At 33.1% G+C, this 21,903-nt stretch overlaps 3 protein-coding genes across 3 annotated transcripts in view; 1 reads left to right on the forward strand and 2 right to left on the reverse strand.

The window, feature by feature from the left end:
- Window positions 1-21,903, reverse strand: part of LOC134854321 (protein rogdi homolog) — a 438,231-nt gene that overhangs the window by 266,333 nt on the left and 149,995 nt on the right. The window lies entirely within an intron of this gene.
- Window positions 1-21,903, forward strand: part of LOC134854318 (E3 ubiquitin-protein ligase RNF14-like) — a 360,494-nt gene that overhangs the window by 253,844 nt on the left and 84,747 nt on the right. The gene's annotated exons all lie outside the window — the stretch shown is intronic.
- Window positions 1-21,903, reverse strand: part of LOC134854315 (uncharacterized) — a 315,313-nt gene that overhangs the window by 143,417 nt on the left and 149,993 nt on the right. The window lies entirely within an intron of this gene.

Below are 21,903 nucleotides of genomic sequence, written 5' to 3' on the forward strand. Positions count from 1 at the left end.
GAAACAAGAAAAAAAAATTGGGAAGGCAAGTTGCTTAGTAGTTTACCAAATTTTTTATGGAATAAATTACTTTGTGAAATTCGATACCAAAGTTTTCCTCAAAAATGCAACATTTTTTTTCTATTAAAGTCAACAAAAAATTACTTTAAGACTATCGTTAGATTGCTGAGAAAATCAACAAAATCATTTTATAGAGAACCTCTCATAAAGCCCAATAAATTTCATTAGAAGAACCAGCTGCAAAAACTTTGAAAAATGATTTTCTACTTTTTTGATTGAAAAAAGAGGCATTTCTCGAAAATTTGGGTTTTTTTCTGCTTACAAAACAAAATATATCTCGTGAAAAAACTTAAGAAGCTACTTAGGAGTCTTCACTGATGTAAATAGTAACAAATGAACAAAAAACAAAGCGCAATTTCAACTGATTGAAAAGGGAGAAAAAAGTCCGGTTTTGTGGAGCAATTCTGGTCAGAACATTGCGAAGTAAATGACTCCTGTTTTTGCTCGTACACCTTGGCAAAACCTGAGTATTCCGGCTGCTTCTTAAAGCTGAAAAATAATTCGAAAAAAAACATGTATATTAAAGAAACAAACATTGAAAAATTGCTTTTTTATTTTATCAGCACACGCGCTATAAAAAGTACAACGGAAAGTATTTAGCGCTCCGCATCATGCTTATTAGATAAAATTGCTGGCGTTCGTTCAGTTTTGAAAGAATTAGTTTGTCTCTTGCGCCTATTATACGACCGCAAAAGGTCGCTCTTCATTTGCGTTCATAATTAGCCAACGCAACTTTTGGTTAAATTTGCCTTTTTCCATTCCCATGTTTTTACACAAAAAAGTAGGTGGAAAATATTTATGGTTTTGAACTTACGACAACAAAGTTTCAGATGGTAAAACATTGGTAAAAAGGAATAGTTTGAAAGTTAAAAGAAAAACCCCTCCCACGCATGAATATTTCGTAGCTTCATTTGAAAGCAGATGGTTTAATTTTGTTTTGTCCGGATAATCAGCACTGTTTGTAGTCACAAAATATATGACACAAATTCTCCCAATTTAAACGAACTCATATCTAAAATGTCCAATCATAACTTGAATGCGAAAATTAACATTTCTTGTACGTATGTTTGAGGTTCAACTTTTTTTAAAAGAAAAAGATCACAATGAATAGAAAAAATCAGGGAATTTTGAAAAAGCAGATTGTTTTCAAGATATTAATTGAACTTAACTCAAATAGCTTCTAGGCTCAAGGAAATTCAGCAAACGATGATAATAGTATATGTTGGTGGCGATCAGGGGGGTTAGTGGATGACCCCTATGTTTTAACATAGGGAAAAGATTTCCCAATGTGTTAAGATAGGGAATAGATTTCCTAATGTATTAAGATAGGTAATGGTAAGGTTTCAGTGTGATAGTAAGTTTCAGAAAATTTTTTCGACGCCCAATCTTACCATGTCTTAAGATCCTCTACACCAATCCGATAGGGTATAGATTTATCAGTATATAAGAACATGTTTTTAATAATGTTCTTAAACATTTGATATTATACTGAAACTGTCTGAAACTATGCTAAAACCTAATTGAAACTTCGAATAAAAAAAAGTTTTTCAGAGAAAAAAATTGAATTACTATAAACTGTTACATTTCAATTGAAGAGTTAAATAACATATAAACCAATGCATCGTATAAAACTTTGCTACAGTGTATAGGTTAAATTTACAAATTCAATGGTTTAGTATGTATTCCATCATTAAGTACTTCCCTTTTCGGGTAAAAGTAACTGAGTCCTTTTTTAGTTTGTTCATATGTTCCGACTAAATGGTTGGAGGTTTTGAATCCGCAATTCGTCGACTTCAAATTTAATGCTTCATCAAGAACTCTTCTGTATTTGAACGTTGGTCCATCCCCAGTATCTTCTAGCGTTCTTTTGTTGAGTCTTTTGCTATTAAATTTAAGTTTGTCGCTTTACTATCATAGCAGCAATACGTCTTGCTGCACAGGCACAACACTTCAGTACAGCGAAATTCTTCTTTGAACAGACCGGGTTGTCGTTTATCATGCTTTTTATGAACAGCGCAGCATGTACGTGGGAAGAAATTTTTCTTTGCATTGGCAATAAAGTCATGGCTGCAGTCATTTCGACGGATTTATTGCCATTGAGCTTTCTTCTCAGGTAAAATACAATCCTCCAAGTTCCCTTTGGCTGATGCTAGATACAGAGAGTCTGTGTCTACCTCCAGTTCCTCGAACTTGTTATCTTCGCAATATTTATGAAAAAAATTGTAACATAACTCCAACATTCTGAATTTGGCATACTGAAGAATGAAAAAGCCTATAATTATTGGTCCCCTGTGTTCGATTATTGAATTTAACAGATCTACTTAATATAAATCTGTTTTTTCACAAAATTCAATCGCTTAAAAATTTTTTCGTTTAATGTTTTGTCTGTCTTTTCATCGCCGAAATGTTTTGGTTATCGGATGTCTAGATCTGTCCATAATTTGATAACGGTACGGACTGTTACCGAGAAGCTTCATGGTCTCAGCAACAACTCCAGAGTAAGGATTATTGTCTTTTTCTCGTCGAGCATCAACATCAGATTAAACAAAGTTGTTGAAACATTTCCTAGTCTTGTACTCAACAAACCGATAATTTTTTGTGCATTGAAGTCCAAGACTTAGATAGAAGTTAAGAAGGGGAGTAATGATTGTACTATTTTCTAATTTAAAACTGGAAATCTGCATTCGTTGTTAATTTTTCAACAAATCATTTTCTTCGACATAGTTTTTCATGTATTCCACAAAATGGTTTGGGCAGACGACAATATTTTTAAGTATTAGAGGAAAAATTGAAAACTCGGATTTCAACTTGTCGGGAATAATTAAATCGCTTTGCAACTAGCCAAAAAGAGATTCGTTATATATTTTTAAAGTAAAGAATCAGCAGACAGAGGTCTTCTATAAGAAAATTTGTCTTGACTTGATTCTAGACTGAAGAATTTGATGTAAAATTCTCCCATCACTCACACTCCCAAATTTTCTGAATATTTTTTTTTCTTTCATATACACTCGTCTCAACTCATCCATTTCTCGCTTCTTATTTCCCATTTCAAAATCTTGTTCTGACAAAGATGGACGAGTTTCTTTGCAGAAGCAGAAGTGATAGCAGTATCCCATAGCTTCAAATACTGTTTTACAGTGATCGCAGTAGCCATCAACATGGAAGTAGTCTACTTTCTTCAGCATTCCGGTTGTTTAAAAATTCTCAATTTTACACTCTGGTCTCAATTCTTGGTAAAAGGACATGACCATGATCTCGAAATTTCTTGTTCTGTTATTTTTAGCTATAAGCAGATCAGTTTCAGAGTCATACTCCCATCTTGTGTAAAGTCCGGTCGGCATCTCTTGGAACAATGAGAATGGATATAATTGGCTAGCGTCAGTTCCAACTATTGTCTTGCAAACATTTGACGAGTAAAGAATATAAATTTGATCGACAACAGTTTTTCGCGTAAAAATTTTGATGGAACACCAGTCATGTCTTCTCTAATTTTCTCACATAAATCCTTATCTCCTTCAAAGAACGATTAGAATTTGTGATATGTTGTTTTGTGTAAGCAGATATTTGGAAGCGTGCATCCCAGCTTCAGCATGTCAACTCACTACTTATCATGGTAAAATTCTATCATTTTTTGCATAGCTTCAAGAGTAAGAACAACATCTTTGTTGTTATACCATCGTAAGAAGTCTTTGAAAGTAATCATGCTCTGTTGTTCCCAAATGCTTTTCAAATAAGAGTATTTTCAAAACCTGTTGGTAGAACTGATTGAATACGTAACTTTTTCAGCGCACTTTGTTAATCAAGTCCTCCATTAATCATTTTTTGGTAATCGTTGAAATCTTTCTCGAGAGGGTTGTGATTTCTCAGTTTGCTGATAAAAGCTTCGAATAGAGGCAGTTCCGTACAGTCAAGCTTGTCTGGACTGACAAAACCATTCGTAGGGGAAAAAAATTTTGGTTTCACTTGCTTTATAGGCTTTTAGAAACGAATCCGATGTTGATGCTCTTCCAAGAAACTTCATTATGTCTGGAAATTGTACATCTCCAAAGTTGAAGGACATGAAATCATTTGTTTTTTAATGACTGTTGGTTCGATTTTTTTATATCATATAAGGTGCGGGATCAAATGAGATTTGATGAGGTTCAAATCGTATCTGCCGCTATTGAAACTGAACGCCGGTATGGTATTAACATAGCGCCATAGCGCTCTAAATGCTGTTTCAAGTCGATCAGCTATTTTTTTTGAATTATCAAGAACTGTATCGTCAACTCATCCTCCTCTCCATCCTCAACACATTCATCTTCATAATCGAAGACGTCTAGTCTTTTAGTTAAAGTTTTAGATTTTAGTTTATCAAAAGTATATTTTTACTTGATCATTGACAGTGTTTTCGATGTCTTGAAACTTAGTTCTCATTTGTAACTTGCTTTTTTCAGCCAGAAGTTCCAAGATGGAAACAAAAGTAATTATTATGAGTTCTGAATCTTTTTCACACAAAAAAAATGGATCATCTTGCAAAATTGATGATATTGAGACGGAAAAGGGGACATGCTTTCCAATCGAATTAGTTGTTTTGGTTGCTTCCAATTCTTCACTGGAAACACAAACTGATTCGAAGTCAAGGATTGCTACATTGCTAAATAATTTATGATCTTCGGTGTAAGAATTGTTGAACCCGTCCAGTTTCTCGAGTACTGTTTCCCGTAGTGTGTACGCATTTTTGAGAAAAAAATATGTCGAACTCAATCTTTACATCTGATTAGATGTTTGTTGAATACTTCTGATCTTTTAAAGAAACAGTCGCAGCTAGAACATCAAAAGCATTTGAAGAATGAATCAATATCATTCGTATGAATTATATGATTGTTGAATGTTAGCAGTTTCACGGTTTTTTCAAAGTTTCCAATGCTTCGCCTTGCTAATTCTCCAACATATTCTCCTTCTTGAATGTCAAACTCGTAAATGAATATGTTGCGTTCAACCTTTTCCTCAACAAGAGGTAGATCATCAATTGACACTCCACGAAAATTCTTCGGATCGTATCAAGATTTTGATATAAACTCTGTAAACAGCTGAGATGTATGGGCGTCGAGGCTAATATGGCCATGCAAATACATCGTTAACGCACGGAAAAGGCAAAGACAATCTTTGTATGGTTGTTTATCTTTGTCCGATAAAAGACAGATTACTGAATGGATTTTCGATAAAGGTTCGTGTAATACAGAGTCTGGACATCCCATTGGAACGTTTCTTAGTAGAGCAGCAAAAATAGTGACATTTGTGATCAACTTGAAGCTACACTTGGTGTTCTAACGTTCTTGATTGCACTGCTCCACGATTTCAATTTTTAAAACTTTTTCTTCGATTGTATTCAAATCGGCTTTTGTACACAGTAAATGCGATTTTTCGAACAAAGTATTTTTTTCGTTTGCATAGTAATATCGATATGCTCTCGTATTGACATTACAGAGAACAAATCCAAGAGCGGTTTTGATTTTTGCAGCGGAATCCAGCTTATTGAATACTTCCTGAAGCTTCTCGTTGATAATGTTTGTTTCTAACTTTGACGTTTGAAAGCTAAATAACCTATGTCTCCCGTTTTTCATCTCAGTATGCACCAGGAAGTGTTGACAAGCACTCAACTCCTCTTTGAATTTATATTCATCTTCCCTTTCCTCCTCCACAATCTTGTTCAAGACTGCCACCGTATCATTTGGTTTCAGTTGTTTCGCTCCAAGTTCTTTGCTCCGATGTTGTTGGAGCAAATAGTAACTCCGAAACTCCTTCTCGCAAGACAAACATACTGTTGATTGCTCAGAAGTTGTAGGAGCATGCTTCTTGGCAACGTGATAGGTCATTTATTGTTGATTGTAAGTAAAACAATTACAATCAAGACAAGAAATAACTCCTTTTGTTTATTTCTTTCGACGTCGAGCTGCATGCGCCCTAACATACATGTTTCTACAGTCCCCACACTGAACTTTCTCGTTTCTATTTAGCGACGGCATCTAAAAAAAGGGAGAACTATTAAGACATAAAAAAAAGAAATTAGTGCTTGATACATATCAAAGTGGTAGATTTAAAATATCCCAAAAATTTATTTAATGATTCATACTTACTTTGAATTTATGGAAAATAAATATTTTTTTCAAGTACTTACACAATATATAGAACAATTGTTTTTAGCATTAAAGAAACTCAGAATGAATTTTATTTGCTGTTGCTTAAGGAAAAATGACCAAACAATATCGTTTTCAAACAATCAGAAATGACCAATATTAAAAGTGACTTAAAATTTGGTTTCTTTCATTATTTGAAAAAAGCCCCTTAAAAATAACTTGAATTTCCTCAAGGTACTCTATTAGAAAAAACAAAAAAATCCATTTGATTTTCTAATTGATACAAAAGACGTTGAATCTTACTTTTTCACAGTTTTTTGGACGTTTATGTTGTCCAAAATGGAGTTCTCCGACTAAGTAAAGGTTTTTTTAGGAAAACTTACTCAATCAAGGAGTTAATTTTTGATTCACGAATTGCGTATCAAAGCTCCAAACTTACCGCTAAAGTACACCTCACTAGGAAAGAAAGTTTATTCATTCTATAAATAATGAAGCTAATGAAAAGTTGTACGATAGTCAAGGACTCTTTTTATCCCTTACCCGATACCGAAACTTGTAAAGTCTCCACTGCAAAGTTCTTTATTCCTTCATTTCTTTAACGGTTTTTAAAAGTCAAAATCCTGCTTGATCAGGTTTGAAATCAGATTTTCAGAGAATTGCTTTTTAAAATTCATCAACTATGAGTTATCCTCTCATTCTCACATCAAAATCAAAGAACTTTGACCATCTACTCAAAAATCATCAAAATCTGATTGATTTTATTAAAAACACTCAATTAACCTGATGAAAAAAATTATGGAAATGCTACTTGTTCTAATTTGTTTTCTTTTGTTCCTTATATCGGCAATATTTCTTTTTCTTACAGCAAACAACTTTTAATAATATATTTTTGCTGGTGCTTTCGTGTATATTTGTACTTATTTGGAAGATTTAAGTCCTCAAAAGAGTTCTATTTATGAATACGACAACTAGAGCAAAAATAAACCGTTTTGTGATTGGAAACGACAATGTCTATATATTCCTAAAATGGAACTTTTTTGCCGATTGGACACGACTCTCATAAAAAAATTCAATAAAAGGAAGCTGAAATCTGATTGAACACGACTACAGTCCAAATATGGAAAACAATTTTGATTGGTTAAACCCACACATTCGACTTGAAGGTACGCCTCACTCCTAGATAAAAATCTTTTTACTTTCAACTTAACTACAGCCAACTACCTCCTCTCTCAGCTCTAAACATTTTAATTTCAACTTAACTATCGTCAACTACCTCCTCTCTCAGCTCTAAACATTGTAATTTCAACTTAACTACCGTCAGCTACCTCCTCTCTCAGCTCTAAGCATTTTAATTTCAACTTAGCTACCTTCAACTACCTCCTCTCTCAGCTCTAAATCATTATTGCTTTTACTCTGTGTTTTTTACTCAATTTATTGCTCAAAATGACCTTCTCAGTGCAAAATAGCAACCTTATGTAATCTGTAAAATTTTTGCCTGATTTAGTACCAATTCAAGTGAGAGAAACAGTCTCTGGAGTTTTCCTGGCACGAATGCACGTCCCAATCCAAGTCTGGCACATGGTGGAAGTGATGCGAAGGGATTTCCTCGAGCATTATATGACACAAGTACTCATGACAGAGAACCAACTTGAAGAAATGCAAATGATGGAGGAAGTTTCTGAGCATGTGGGAACGAACTACCGCGACACTGCTGGCTCTAGACGTGTGGCTCAACCAATTAAGGATTTCAGAGGAAGCAAGATCAGCCAAAAACTCCATCACAATAGATGAAGATGAGTGTTTCTCCGAAATAATGAAGCCTCCAGCTAAACAACAACCACTACAACCTCGTCCAGCTCTGCGTTCTATAGAGAACATCCAGAACTCTCGACAGCTCTTTGATTGAACGTTTTTTGTGCCTAAATATTGCTTGATATTTGTTTCGTTCTTTGTAAATAATTTCTTCAATTTCATTTTTATTATGAGAAAAGATGAGAAGTTCAGGATGAATCATTGGAAAACAATTAGAATAAAACTTGTTTTGGTGCTCCGAATTCGCGCAATGTTGGGAAACTTGATTAATTTTTGCACACATATCAGAAAATTTCTACACAAGTATAAAATACCTGATGGTTATTTGCATCTTGTCAAAAAAAATCAAACACTTTTGGCATTTGGTAGAAAAAAGTGAAATTTTTTTCGCATTTTGTAGAAAAAAAACCATTTTCGCATTTTTTTCGAAGAGAATGAAACATTTTTCGCATCTTGTCAAAAAATTGAAACAAGTTGTGTTGAAAAAAAGGAAATAAATTTTGCGTTTTGTAAAAAAAAATTAAGCAATTTTAGCATCTTGTCAAAATAAATCATAACATTTGTACTTGCACAGTTAAATATTAATTTGTATGAAACTTTCGTTCAAAAATTATTCCTCAAGAAACCTAATTTTTGCATGTCTGTTGATCAGAAACAATAGAAAAAACAATGTATTAACGTAACGAATAGCGATGATAATCATCCATTTGGAAATTTCTTAAGCAATAAGTCAACAAGTTTTTATTAATAGAACTTTGCGTTTTTCGCTTAATCATTTAGGATATAAGGTTAGATTTTTGCAAGATTTTTGAAAAAAAACCAAGAAAAAGCATTCAGTTCACCGAAAAAAGTGTAATATATTTTCGCACAGTCGTGAAAAATTTTTAAAAATTTCTACATTTTGAAAAAAGATTTCGAAGTTTTTCAAGCATCTTGCAAAAAAAGTCTTGAGAGAGTTTTTGGCACACATTATAAAAATTGTATAGATTTATATGTAAAAAAAACAGTTCAAGCTGGGAAAAATTAATTTTGACAAGATTCTTATAACAAATATTCAATTATCATAAGAAAAATTAATTGAAAAAGCCGATCCGAGATTGTGACATGATTCTCGACAGAGCTATGAAAATGTTTTTTGATTTACTTGGGCATCGAAGAAGTAATTCCACCTTAGCAAATGACGTCATTACACTTTAACTTTTATAGAACATTAAAAGTTGTTGAATATTTCCACCAGAGAAGTTGATGTCACCAATCAAAAACTTCTAGAAACTTCTAATTTTTAGAACCTACAGATTAAATCCTCGAAATTCATAAGAAGTCTTTACACATTAACTTCTTGATTTTTCTGATTCTTCTGTATTCTAGAAATATCAAATAAAACTTTAACCAATTAGAACTCCAGAACTAACTCTAAGGTGATGAGATTGATGAAAAAAATTGTAGATTTTATTCAATTTGCTTGTTTTTTTTTTAATAAAGATACTCAACCAAGGTTGTGATTAAAAGGAAAATTTTTCAAGGAAATTCTTCCCTTTTAAGAAAACCTTTCAATATTAACTTCCGGTCAGCAAAAAATTCTCAAACTGGTTTCTCTTATTTTTTTAATTACGTGTTTTCGAACTAAAGCTTAGTTTTTAAAGACTTATCATTGCAAATTACTACAAGAACATTGTAAGAAAATTGAATATTTCATCACAAAGCTTACATAATCACTTTTCACAGAATCACAACAATCAATAAAACAATCATTAATCTTCAACAAATCAGATTCATATTTTGAAATTTGAACTTTTCGAATTCTGTTCAGAAACTCTGAACCATGCGTTGGCATAGAAGTAAGTTTTTGATTAGATTTTAGATAATGACTCTTGATTTTTTTTCGAATTAGCCTTTTCTTTGCAATACTATGTATATTTTTGGCTCTTTTCCATCGTAAGTTATGTTGAACTGCTCGACAAAGCTGATTGAATACTTCTCAGCTTGATGTAACAATACTTGAATAGAATCTGTAATTGTTGAAACAAATTTCTTGATATATGTAAATAGATTTATCTAATCTCTGCAAATTTTGGCTAAAAAATGATCCTATTAAAACCAAATGGAACTAACAATTCTCAAAGAACATAAAAAATTGTGGGTAGACACAGTAATCTTGGGGTACTATGTTTTTTTCTTAAAATTCGTTAGAAACTGAAATCAATTTCGATGTTTTACTGTAATATGAATAAGAGTTTGGAAGAGCTTGACACATAGCAACTGCCATTGGGAATAATAGTTTTTGCAGAAAATTGTGGATTCATTTAGAAGAAGTAATGCCTACACACTTTCCATATAAGGAAACTTCATACACAACGTTTTCATTTTTGTTACTCTTTCCACTTATGGCGATGACTCATATTGTTTATTTCCATTTTCATTTAATCTCAAAATTATTTCTCTCATTTCTCCTCATCGGATCAGTTTGTTCTTCAAAAATGTACTCCAGAAAAGATATTAGTCCCAATTATATTGAATTCTCAACAAAAACAAGAATTGGGAGACGTACATGGTTCCATAAATCCTACAAGGTAAAAATATACTTCGAACCGTGCTTTAAACTATTAAAAAGTTAATGATTTGGGCCAATTTGAAAATTCCCAACAAGTCTATCTTAGTGAAAAAGAAGGAGAAGCAATAACGGCAATCCCGGATACCGTTATTCACGATGCCAAAAACCTTGGACTCGTACCTAGAAAAGAAGCCAAATCTGCCAAAGAATCATCTATGGATCAGGAGCTCGATATTTGTATTAGAAAATATGAAATAGCAAAATACAACATAAGGAGGGTGTGTGTCACAATCAGGAAGTACAGTGTGAACGTTAACAAGCCGACCTTCATTCAGATTCGACTCCTTCACTGCAAAACAGAATAAAGCAGTGAAACAAGGTGTACATTTAGAGCTAGGATATCTAAAGGAAATCAGACAAAACATACAATTTAAACAAAATTGACATAAAATACTAACTTATTATCAAATGACTTTCCAGTATTTTTTTTAATGAAATTAAAGAAAAATAGCCTATGTCTCCCGTTTTTCATCTCAGTATCCACCAGGAAGTGTTGACAAGCACTCAACTCCCCTTTGAGTTTATCTCCATCTTCCCCTTCCTCCTCCACAATCTTGCTCAAGTCTGCCACCGTATCACTTGGTTTCCATTGTTTCGCGCCATGTTCTTTGCTCCGATGTTGTTGGAGCGAATAGTAACTCCGAAACTCCGTCTCGCAAGACGAACAAACCGTTGATTGCTTAGAAGTTGTAGGAGCATGCTTCTTCGCCACGTGATAAGTCATTTATTGTTGATTGTAAGTAAAATAATTACAATCAGGACAAGAAATAACTCCTTTTGTACATTTCTTTCGATGTCGAGCTGCACGCGCCCTAACATACATGTTTCTACAGTTCCCACACTGAACTTTCTCGTTTCTATTTAGCGACAGCATCTAAAAAAAGGGAAAACTATTAAAACATTTAAAAAAAGAAATTAGTGCTAGGTACATATCCAAGTAGTAGATTTAAAATGTCCCAAAAATTTATTTAATGATTCATACTTACTTTGAATTTATGGAAAAATAAGATTTTTTTCAAGTACTTATACAATACTTTTTTCATTTTTGGTACTACTTCCACTTATGGCGTTGACTCATATTGTTTGTTTCCATTTTCATTTAATCTCAAAAATATTTCTCTCATTTCTCCTCATCGGATCAGTTTGCTCTTCAAAAATGTACTCAAGAAAAGATATTAGCCCAAAACTGTAAAATAATTATTGATTTGGGCCAATTTGAAAAGTACCAACAAGTCTATCTTAGTAGAAAAGAAGGAAAAGCCATATAGGCAATCCGGAATACCGTTATTCACGATGCCGAAAACCTTGGACTCGTACCTATAAAAGAAGCCAAATCTGCCAAAGAATCAACTATGGATCAGGAGCTCGACATCTGTATTAGAGTATATGAAATAGAAAAATACAACATAAGGAGGGTGTGTGTCACAATCAGGAAGTACAGTGTGAACGTTAACAAGCCGACCTTCATTCAGATTCGACTCCTTCACTGCAAAACAGAATGAAGCAGTGAAACAAGTTGTACATTTAGAGCTAGGATATCTAAAGGAAATCAGAAAAAAAATACAATTTAATCAAAATTGACATAAAATACTACCTTACTATCAAATGACTTTCCAGTATTCTTTTATGAAATTAAAGAAAAATAGCCTATGTCTCCCGTTTTTTATCTCAGTATCCACCAGGAAGTGTTGACAAGCACTCAACTCCCCTTTGAGTTTATCTCCATCTTCCCCTTCCTCCTCCACAATCTTGCTCAAGTCTGCCACCGTATCACTTGGTTTCCATTGTTTCGCTCCATGTTCTTTGCTCCGATGTTGTTGGAGCGAATAGTAACTCCAAAACTCCTTCTTGCAAGACGAACAAACCGTTGATTGCTCAGAAGTTGTAGGAGCATGCTTCTTCGCCACGTGATAAGTCATTTATTGTTGATTGTGAGTAAAATAATTACAATCACGACAAGAAATAACTCCTTTTGTACATTTCTTTCGATGTCGAGCTGCAGGCGCCCTAACATACATGTTTCTACAGTCCCCACACTGAAATTTCTCGTATCTATTTAGCGACAGCATCTTAAAAAAGGGAGAACTATTAAAACATTTAAAAAAAAGAAATTAGTGCTAGGTACATATCCAAGTGGTAGATTTAAAATGTCCCAAAAATTTATTTAAGGTCTCATACTTACTTTAAATTTATGAAAAAATAAGATTTTTCTTCATGTACTTATACAATACCTTTTTCATTTTTGGTACTAATTCCAATTATGGCGTTGACTCATATTGTTTGTTTCCATTTTCATTTAATCTCAAAATTATTTCTCTCATTTCTCCTCATCGGATCAGTTTGCTCTTCAAAAATGTACTCAAGAAAAGATATTAGCCCAAAACTGTAAAATAATTTTTGATTTGGGCAAATTTGAAAAGTACCAACAAGTCTATCTTAGTAGAAAAGAAGGAGAAGCCATATAGGCAATCCGGATTACCGTTATTCACGATGCCGAACACCTTGGACTCGTACCTATAAAAGAAGCCAAATCTGCCAAAGAATCAACTATGGATCAGGAGCTCGACATCTGTATTAGAGTATATGAAATAGAAAAATACAACATAAGGAGGGTGTGTGTCACAATCAGGAAGTACAGTGTGAACTTTAACAAGCCGACCTTCATTCAGATTCGACTCCTTCACTGCAAAACAGAATGAAGCAGTGAAACAAGTTGTACATTTAGAGCTAGGATATCTAAAGGAAATCAGAAAAAAAAATACAATTTAATCAAAATTGACATAAAATACTACCTTATTATCAAATGTCTTTCCAGTATTCTTTTATGAAATTAAAGAAAAATAGCCTATGTCTCCCGTTTTTTATCTCAGTATCCACCAGGAAGTGTTGACAAGCACTCAACTCCCCTTTGAGTTTATCTCCATCTTCCCCTTCCTCCTCCACAATCTTGCTCAAGTCTGCCACCGTATCACTTGGTTTCCATTGTTTCGCTCCATGTTCTTTGCTCCGATGTTGTTGGAGCGAATAGTAACTCCAAAACTCCTTCTTGCAAGACGAACAAACCGTTGATTGCTCAGAAGTTGTAGGAGCATGCTTCTTCGCCACGTGATAAGTCATTTATTGTTGATTGTGAGTGAAATAATTACAATCAGGACAAGAAATAACTCCTTTTGTACATTTCTTTCGATGTCGAGCTGCAGGCGCCCTAACATACATGTTTCTACAGTCCCCACACTGAATTTTCTCGTATCTATTTAGCGACAGCATCTAAAAAAAGGGAGAACTATTAAAACATTTAAAAAAAAGAAATTAGTGCTAGGTACATATCCAAGTGGTAGATTTAAAATGTCCCAAAAATTTATTTAAGGTCTCATACTTACTTTAAATTTATGGAAAAATAAGATTTTTCTTCATGTACTTATACAATACCATTTTCATTTTTGGTACTAATTCCAGTTATGGCGATGACTCATATTGTTTGTTTCCATTTTCATTCAATCTCAAAATTATTTCTCTCATTTGTCCTCATCGGATCAGTTTGCTCTTCAAAAATGTACTCAAGAAAAGATATTAAACAAAACTATAAAATAATTATTGATTTGGGCCAATTTGAAAAGTCCCAACAAGTCTATCCTTGTTAAAAAGAAGGAGAAGAAAAATCGGCAATCCGGAATACCGTTATTCACGATGTCGAAAACCTTGGACTCGTACCTATAAATGAAGCCAAATCTGCCAAAGAATCAACTATAGATCAGGAGCTCGACATCTGTATTAGAGTATATGAAATAGCAAAATACAAGATAAGGAGGGTGTGTGTGTCACAATCAAGAAGTACAGTGTGAACGTGAACAAGCCGACCTACATTCAGATTCGACTCCTTCACTGCAAAACAGAATGAAGCAATGAAACAAGTTGTACATTTAGAGCTAGGATATCTAAAGGAAATCAGAAAAAAAATACAATTTAATCAAAATTGACATAAAATACTAACTTATTATCAAATGACTTTCCAGTATTCTTTTATGAAATTAAAGAAAAATAGCCTATGTCTCCCGTTTTTTATCTGAGTATCCACCAGGAAGTGTTGACAAGCACTCAACTCCCCTTTGAGTTTATCTCCATCTTCCCCTTCCTCCTCCACAATCTTGCTCAAGTCTGCCACCGCATCACTTGGTTTCCATTGTTTCGCTCCATGTTCTTTGCTCCGATGTTGTTGGAGCGAATAGTAACTCCGAAACTCCTTCTCGCAAGACGAACAAACCGTTGATTGCTCAGAAGTTGTAGGAGCAAGCTTCTTCGCCACGTGATAAGTCATTTATTGTTGATTGTAAGTAAAATAATTACAATCAGGACAAAAAATAACTCCTTTTGTACATTTCTTTTGATGTCGAGCTGCAGGCGCCCTAACATACATGTTTCTACAGTCCCCACACTGAACTTCCTCGTTTCTATTTAGCGACAGCATCTAAAAAAGGGAGAACTATTAAAACATAAAAAAAAAGAAATTAGTGCTTGGTACATATCAAAGTGGTAGATTTAAAATGTCCCAAAAATTTGTTTAATGACTCATACTTACTTTGAATTTATGGAAAAATAAGATTTTTTTTCAAGTAGTTATACAATACCTTTTTCATTTTTGGTACAACTTCCAATTATGGCGATGACTCATATTGTTTGTTTCCATTTTCATTTAATCTCAAAATTATTTCTCTCATTTGTCCTCATTGGATCAGTTTGCTCTTCAAAAATGTACTCAAGAAAAGATATTAGCCCAAAACTATAAAATAATTATTGATTTGGGCCAATTTGAAAAGTCCCAACAAGTCTATTTTAGTGAAAAAGAAGGAGAAGCAATATCGGCAATCCGGAATACCGTTATTCACGATGCCGAAAACCTTGGACTCGTACCTATAAATGAAGCCAAATCTGCCAAAGAATCAACTTTGGATCAGGAGCTCGACATCTGTATTAGAGTATATGAAATAGCAAAATACAAGATAAGGAGGGTGTGTGTGTGTCACAATCATGAAGTACAGTGTAAACGTGAACAAGCCGACCTACATTCAGATTCGACTCTTCACTGCAAAACAGAATGAAGCAATGAAACAAGTTGTACATTTAGAGCTAGGATATCTAAAGAAAATCAGAACAAAAGTACAATTTAATCAAAATTGACATAAAATACTAACTTATTATCAAATGACTTTCCAGTATTCTTTTATGAAATTATAGAAAAATAGCCTATGTCTCCCGTTTTTTATCTCAGTATCCACCAGGAAGTGTTGACAAGCACTCAACTCCCCTTTGAGTTTATCTCCATCTTCCCCTTCCTCCTCCACAATCTTGCTCAAGTCTGCCACCGTATCACTTGGTTTCCATTGTTTCGCTCCATGTTTTTTGCTCCGATGTTGTTGGAGCGAATAGTAACTCCGAAACTCCTTCTCGCAAGAGGAACAAACCGTTGATTGCTCAGAAGTTGTAGGAGCATGCTTCTTCGCCACGTGATAAGTCATTTTTTGTTGATTGTAAGTAAAATAATTACAATCAGGACAAGAAATAACTCCTTTTGTTTATTTCTTTCGACGTCGAGCTGCATGCGCCCTAACATACATGTTTCTACAGTCCCCACACTGAACTTTCTCGTTTCTATTTAGTGACAGCATCTAAAAAAAGAGAGAACTATTAAAACATAAAAAAAAGAAATTAGTGCTAGGTACATATCCAAGTGGTAGATTTAAAAAGTCCCAAAATTTTATTTAATGATACATACTTACTTTGAATTTATGGAAAAATAAGATTTTTTTTCAAGTACTTATACAATACTTTTTTCATTTTTGGTACTACTTCCACTTATGGCGTTGACTCATATTGTTTGTTTCCATTTTCATTTAATCTCAAAATTATTCCTCTCAATTGTCCTCATCGGATCAGTTTGCTCTTCAAAAATGTATTCAAGAAAAGATTTTAATCCAAAACTATAAAATAATTATTGATTTGGGCCAATTTGAAAAGTCCCAACAAATCTATCTTAGTGAAAAAGAAGGAGAAGCAATATCGGCAATCCGGAATACCGTTATTCACGATGCCGAAAACCTTGGACTCGTACCTATAAATGAAGCCAAATCTGCCAAAGAATCAACTATGGATCAGGAGCTCGACATCTGTATTAGAGTATATGAAATAGCAAAATACAAGATAAGGAGGGTGTGTGTGTGTCACAATCAAGAAGTACAGTGTAAACGTGAACAAGCCGACCTACATTCAGATTCGACTCTTCACTGCAAAACAGAATGAAGCAATGAAACAAGTTGTACATTTAGAGCTAGGATATCTAAAGAAAATCAGAAAAAAAATACAATTTAATCAAAATTGACATAAAATACTAACTTATTATCAAATGACTTTCCAGTATTCTTTTATGAAATTAAAGAAAAATAGCCTATGTCTCCCGTTTTTTATCTCAGTATCCACAAGGAAGTGTTGACAAGCACTCAACTCCCCTTTGAGTTTATCTCCATCTTCCCCTTCCTCCTCCACAATCTTGCTCAAGTCTGCCACCGTATCACTTGGTTTCCATTGTTTCGCTCCATGTTCTTTGCTCCGATGTTGTTGGAGCGAATAGTAACTCCGAAACTCCTTCTCGCAAGAGGAACAAACCGTTGATTGCTCAGAAGTTGTAGGAGCATGCTTCTTCGCCACGTGATAAGTCATTTATTGTTGATTGTAAGTAAAATAAATACAATCAGGACAAGAAATAACTCCTTTTGTTTATATCTTTCGACGTCGAGCTGCATGCGCCCTAACATACATGTTTCTACAGTCCCCACACTGAATTTTCTCGTTTCTATTTAGCGACAGCATCTAAAAAAAGGGAGAACTATTAAAACATAAAAAAAAAAGAAATTAGTGCTAGGTACATATCCAAGTGGTAGATTTAAAAAGTCACAAAATTTTATTTAATGTTACTTACTTACTTTGAATTTATGGAAAAATAAAAATTTTTTTCAAGTACTTATACAATACCTTTTTCATTTTTGGTACTACTTCCACTTATGGCGTTGACTCATATTGTTTGTTTCCATTTTCATTTAATCTCAAAATTATTTCTCTCATTTGTCCTCATCGGATCAGTTTGCTCTTCAAAAATGTATTCAAGAAAAGATTTTAGTCCAAAACTATAAAATAATTATTGATTTGGGCCAATTTGAAAAATCCCAACAAGTCTATCTTAGTGAAAAAGAAGGAGAAGCAATATCGGCAATCCGGAATACCATTATTCACGATGCCAAAAACCTTGGACTCGTACCTATAAATGAAGCCAAATCTGCCAAAGAATCAACTATGGATCAGGAGCTCGACATCTGTATTAGAGTATATGAAATAGCAAAATACAAGATAAGGAGGGTGTGTGTCACAATTAAGAAGTACAGTGTGAACGTGAACAAGCCGACCTACATTCAGATTCGACTCTTCACTGCAAAACAGAATGAAGCAATGAAACAAGTTGTACATTTAGAGCTAGGATATCTAAAGGAAATCAGAAAAAAAATACAATTTGATCAAAATTGACATAAAATACTAACTTTTATCAAATGACTTTCCAGTTTTCTTTTATGAAATTTAAGAAAAATAGCCTATGTCTCCCGTTTTTTATCTCAGTATCTATCAGGAAGTGTTGACAAGCACTCAACTCCCCTTTGAGTTTATCTCCATCTTCTCCTTCCTCCTCCACAATCTTGCTCAAGTCTGCCACCGTATCACTTGGTTTCCATTGTTTTGCTCCATGTTCTTTGCTCCGATGTTGTTGGAGCAAATAGTAACTCCGAAACTCCTTCTCGCAAGACGAACAAACCGTTGATTGCTCAGAAGTTGTAGGAGCATGCTTCTTCGCCACGTGATAGGTCATTTATTGTTGATTGTAAGTGAAATAATTACAATCAGGACAAGAAATAACTCCTTTTGTACATTTCTTTCGATGTCGAGCTGCAGGCGCCCTAACATACATGTTTCTACAGTCCCCACACTGAACTTCCTCGTTTCTGTTAAGCGACAGCATCTAAAAAAGGGAGAACTATTAAAACATTTAAAAAAAGAAATTAGTGCTTGGTACATATCAAAGTGGTAGATTTAAAAAGTCCCAAACTTTTATTTAATGATACATACTTACATTGAATTTATGGAAAAATAAGTTTTTTTTTCAAGTACTTATACAATACCTTTTTCATTTTTGGTACTACTTCCACTTATGGCGATGACTCATATTGTTTGTTTCCATTTTCATTTAATCTCAAAATTATTTCTCTCATTTGCCCTCATCGGATTAGTTTGCTCTTCAAAAATGTATTCAAGAAAAGATATTAGTCCAAAACTATAAAATAATTATTGATTTGGGCCAATTTGAAAAGTCCCAACAAGTCTATCTTAGTGAAAAAGAAGGAGAAGCAATATCGGCAATCCGGAATACCATTATTCACGATGCCAAAAACCTTGGACTCGTACCTATAAATGAAGCCAAATCTGCCAAAGAATCAACTATGGATCAGGAGCTCGACATCTGTATTAGAGTATATGAAATAGCAAAATACAACATAAGGAGGGTGTGTGTCACAATCAAGAAGTACAGTGTGAACGTGAACAAGCCGACCTATATTCAGATTCGACTCTCCACTGCAAAACAGAATGAAGCAATGAAACAAGTTGTACATTTAGAGCTAGGATATCTAAAGGAAATCAGACAAAATACAATTTAATCAAAATTGACATAAAATACTAATTAATTATCAAATGACTTTCCAGTATTTTTTTATGAAATTAAATAAAAATTTATTTAAATAATTTTTTATCAAAACTTAAGTAAATTTGGTCGTATTTAAACAAAATTGAATTTCAAACACGAATGTATATTTACTTGAAAACATTATCATCATTTACCGAATCCGAATTTCTGAGTTTCATTGGTTAATTTCAAATTTTTTTCCTTAATTTGAGGTTAGTTTTGATTGACTTAATGAATTTCCTAAAAACTAATTAGACTCTAAATAAGGAAAAAATTTTTTTATGGATTGTTATTACAAAATAATTTAAACATGATAAAACAATTCGAATTTTTTCAAAATATTTTGTTTATTTCAATAAAAAGTATATTTCTATCAAAACTCTGAAACGGACATTTATCAGAATTTGAGGTTGAATTACTAGAAAAACTAAAAAAGTGGTGGTAAGATGACGGTGATGGAGATTGTATTAATTTTAATTTGTAAAGAAACACAAAGTTCATTATTTTTGTTAAAAACAGGGAGAGGAGATTTCAAAAAAAAAGAGTGCTGCCAGATTTAACAACAATGTTTTTCTTTAGAAGAGTTAACTCAGATTGAGTGGTCAATCAACAAAAAAACAAAACAATGGAAGAGCCTATGAATCAAAAATTGAAGATAAGGAACATAAGTTACTGTTTCGAATTTGATACAAATACAAGATCTAGATTTGTCAGAGTATCATTTAATCGATTATCTAAAGTTAAAAGAAATCGGTTGTTTATTTTAGAATATACCAAAAAGAAAGTGATAAAAATGTAAGTTTTGGTAATTTCTTTTTCCTCTGGTTAGAAATAGAATATAACGATGAAGTTTTGATTAAAATTTCAAAATTTCAGTTGAGTATCGAAAAAATAATGTAAACCAGACAAGAAATCTCATTTATCTCACTTTGGTGTCAAATGTATATGTTAGTTAATTTAGAACAATTCAATTAAATTGATTGATTGGGAAGTTTCATAAGCAAAGTTTGGTTCTGATCTACAAAGTATTTTAAAATCTGTGAATACTTCATTCTGATTGGTTATTACCACAAATACTAACTGTGAAGAAATCCTTGATATCTACAAACGATATTAAAATTGTCGAAAATTCCATGAGAAGTAGAGCTCAATTCTGATTGCTTGACATTAAATTTGTTGAAATTTCAGTGGCCATTGAAGCGCGATTCTGATTGGTTGATATCAGAAAAGATAAACATTTCCTAATAAGTAATGCTCGATCCTTGTTGGTTGGTAGTAAAACTTTTGAAAACTTTATGGTTAGATTGGATAATTTTTATTTCAGCTAGGATAAATAGCATTTCCATTTTGATTTTTTTTACGTTAAAAACAATTGGTTGAAAAAATTTGCTGTTTTTTTTTTTACTTTCATTCCCTTTTGAGGCTATTCAACTCTTCTTTTCTAAAAACATTTTAAATCTCCCATTTATTCTTCTTTTAGTTATTGAGATGCCGTCACTGGAAAGAATTGAAAGAAATGCATGTCTTAAATGTGACAGAGAATACACTCGCTTACACGCATCAAGACACCGTAAGCACTGTGGCGTTTTAAAGTGATCCAATTGTTAATTTTAAACATATAGCAGCGAGGAACTCACTAATCATATCAAGAGGAAGCATTACCCTTGTCAACATAATAATAAATTATGCGCTCAACAGTCTCAAAAGACAATCCAGAAAAAGGTAAAGTTAATATATTTTAAATGGAAACATAGAAGAAAATACTCTGAATAATATTTATTGAATCTGAAAAGTAATAATTTTTGCTCAATCTATACAATTCTAATAAATTTGAAAAATTCCAGTAAAAACTATACAAGTTTTGCATCACTAATTTTGATCTGTCAATTAGTTTTTATTGGAAGGTTCTGATTGATGATAAAACCAGTAGCAGCTGAGTTCAAATTGTCGTGAAATTTTCAATGGAAATCGACCCAAAAGTCTTTAATCTACATCAAAAAAAATCCATTGGTTGCAAGCTTGAGGAGATTTTGTTGCAATACATTTGTAGTAAAAGATAATAACATACGCTAATGAGTGTCTAAGTAATTGTTGAAATAATGTAAAAAAGTGGATTTTTATAAAACATCGACTAAGTGAAAGGTTTTGCCTTGTTACTATTTTAAAGTTTTCCTTTTGTAGTGCTTGTAAATGTGTTCATAGAGTAGTTCAGTTTTAAGCAGATAATGGGGGTTGATTTTTTCAGAGATAATTTTTTTCTGTTTTTTGACATTCTCAAGCCAAAAGTTACTTCATTATTAAAATTCAGCGTTAAAACAGCATACAGTTATCCGCTTGAGAAAACCTTTTAAGGACGTAAGGCAAAGGATTAATGGTATTCACTTTGCTTCGGATTATTGAATGTTCGTTCAAATGATACATTTTTCCATCTAAAACTCATTTTTCAAGTTATATTTTGTTCAAATTGGATTAAGTTGGGAGATAGTAGATGAAGCAGAAACTGAGAAAATACTAATTTGAGATAG

This window comes from Symsagittifera roscoffensis, chromosome 9 (assembly GCF_963678635.1).
Source record: "Symsagittifera roscoffensis chromosome 9, txSymRosc1.1, whole genome shotgun sequence".
NCBI classification, from domain to species: domain Eukaryota; kingdom Metazoa; phylum Xenacoelomorpha; order Acoela; family Convolutidae; genus Symsagittifera; species Symsagittifera roscoffensis.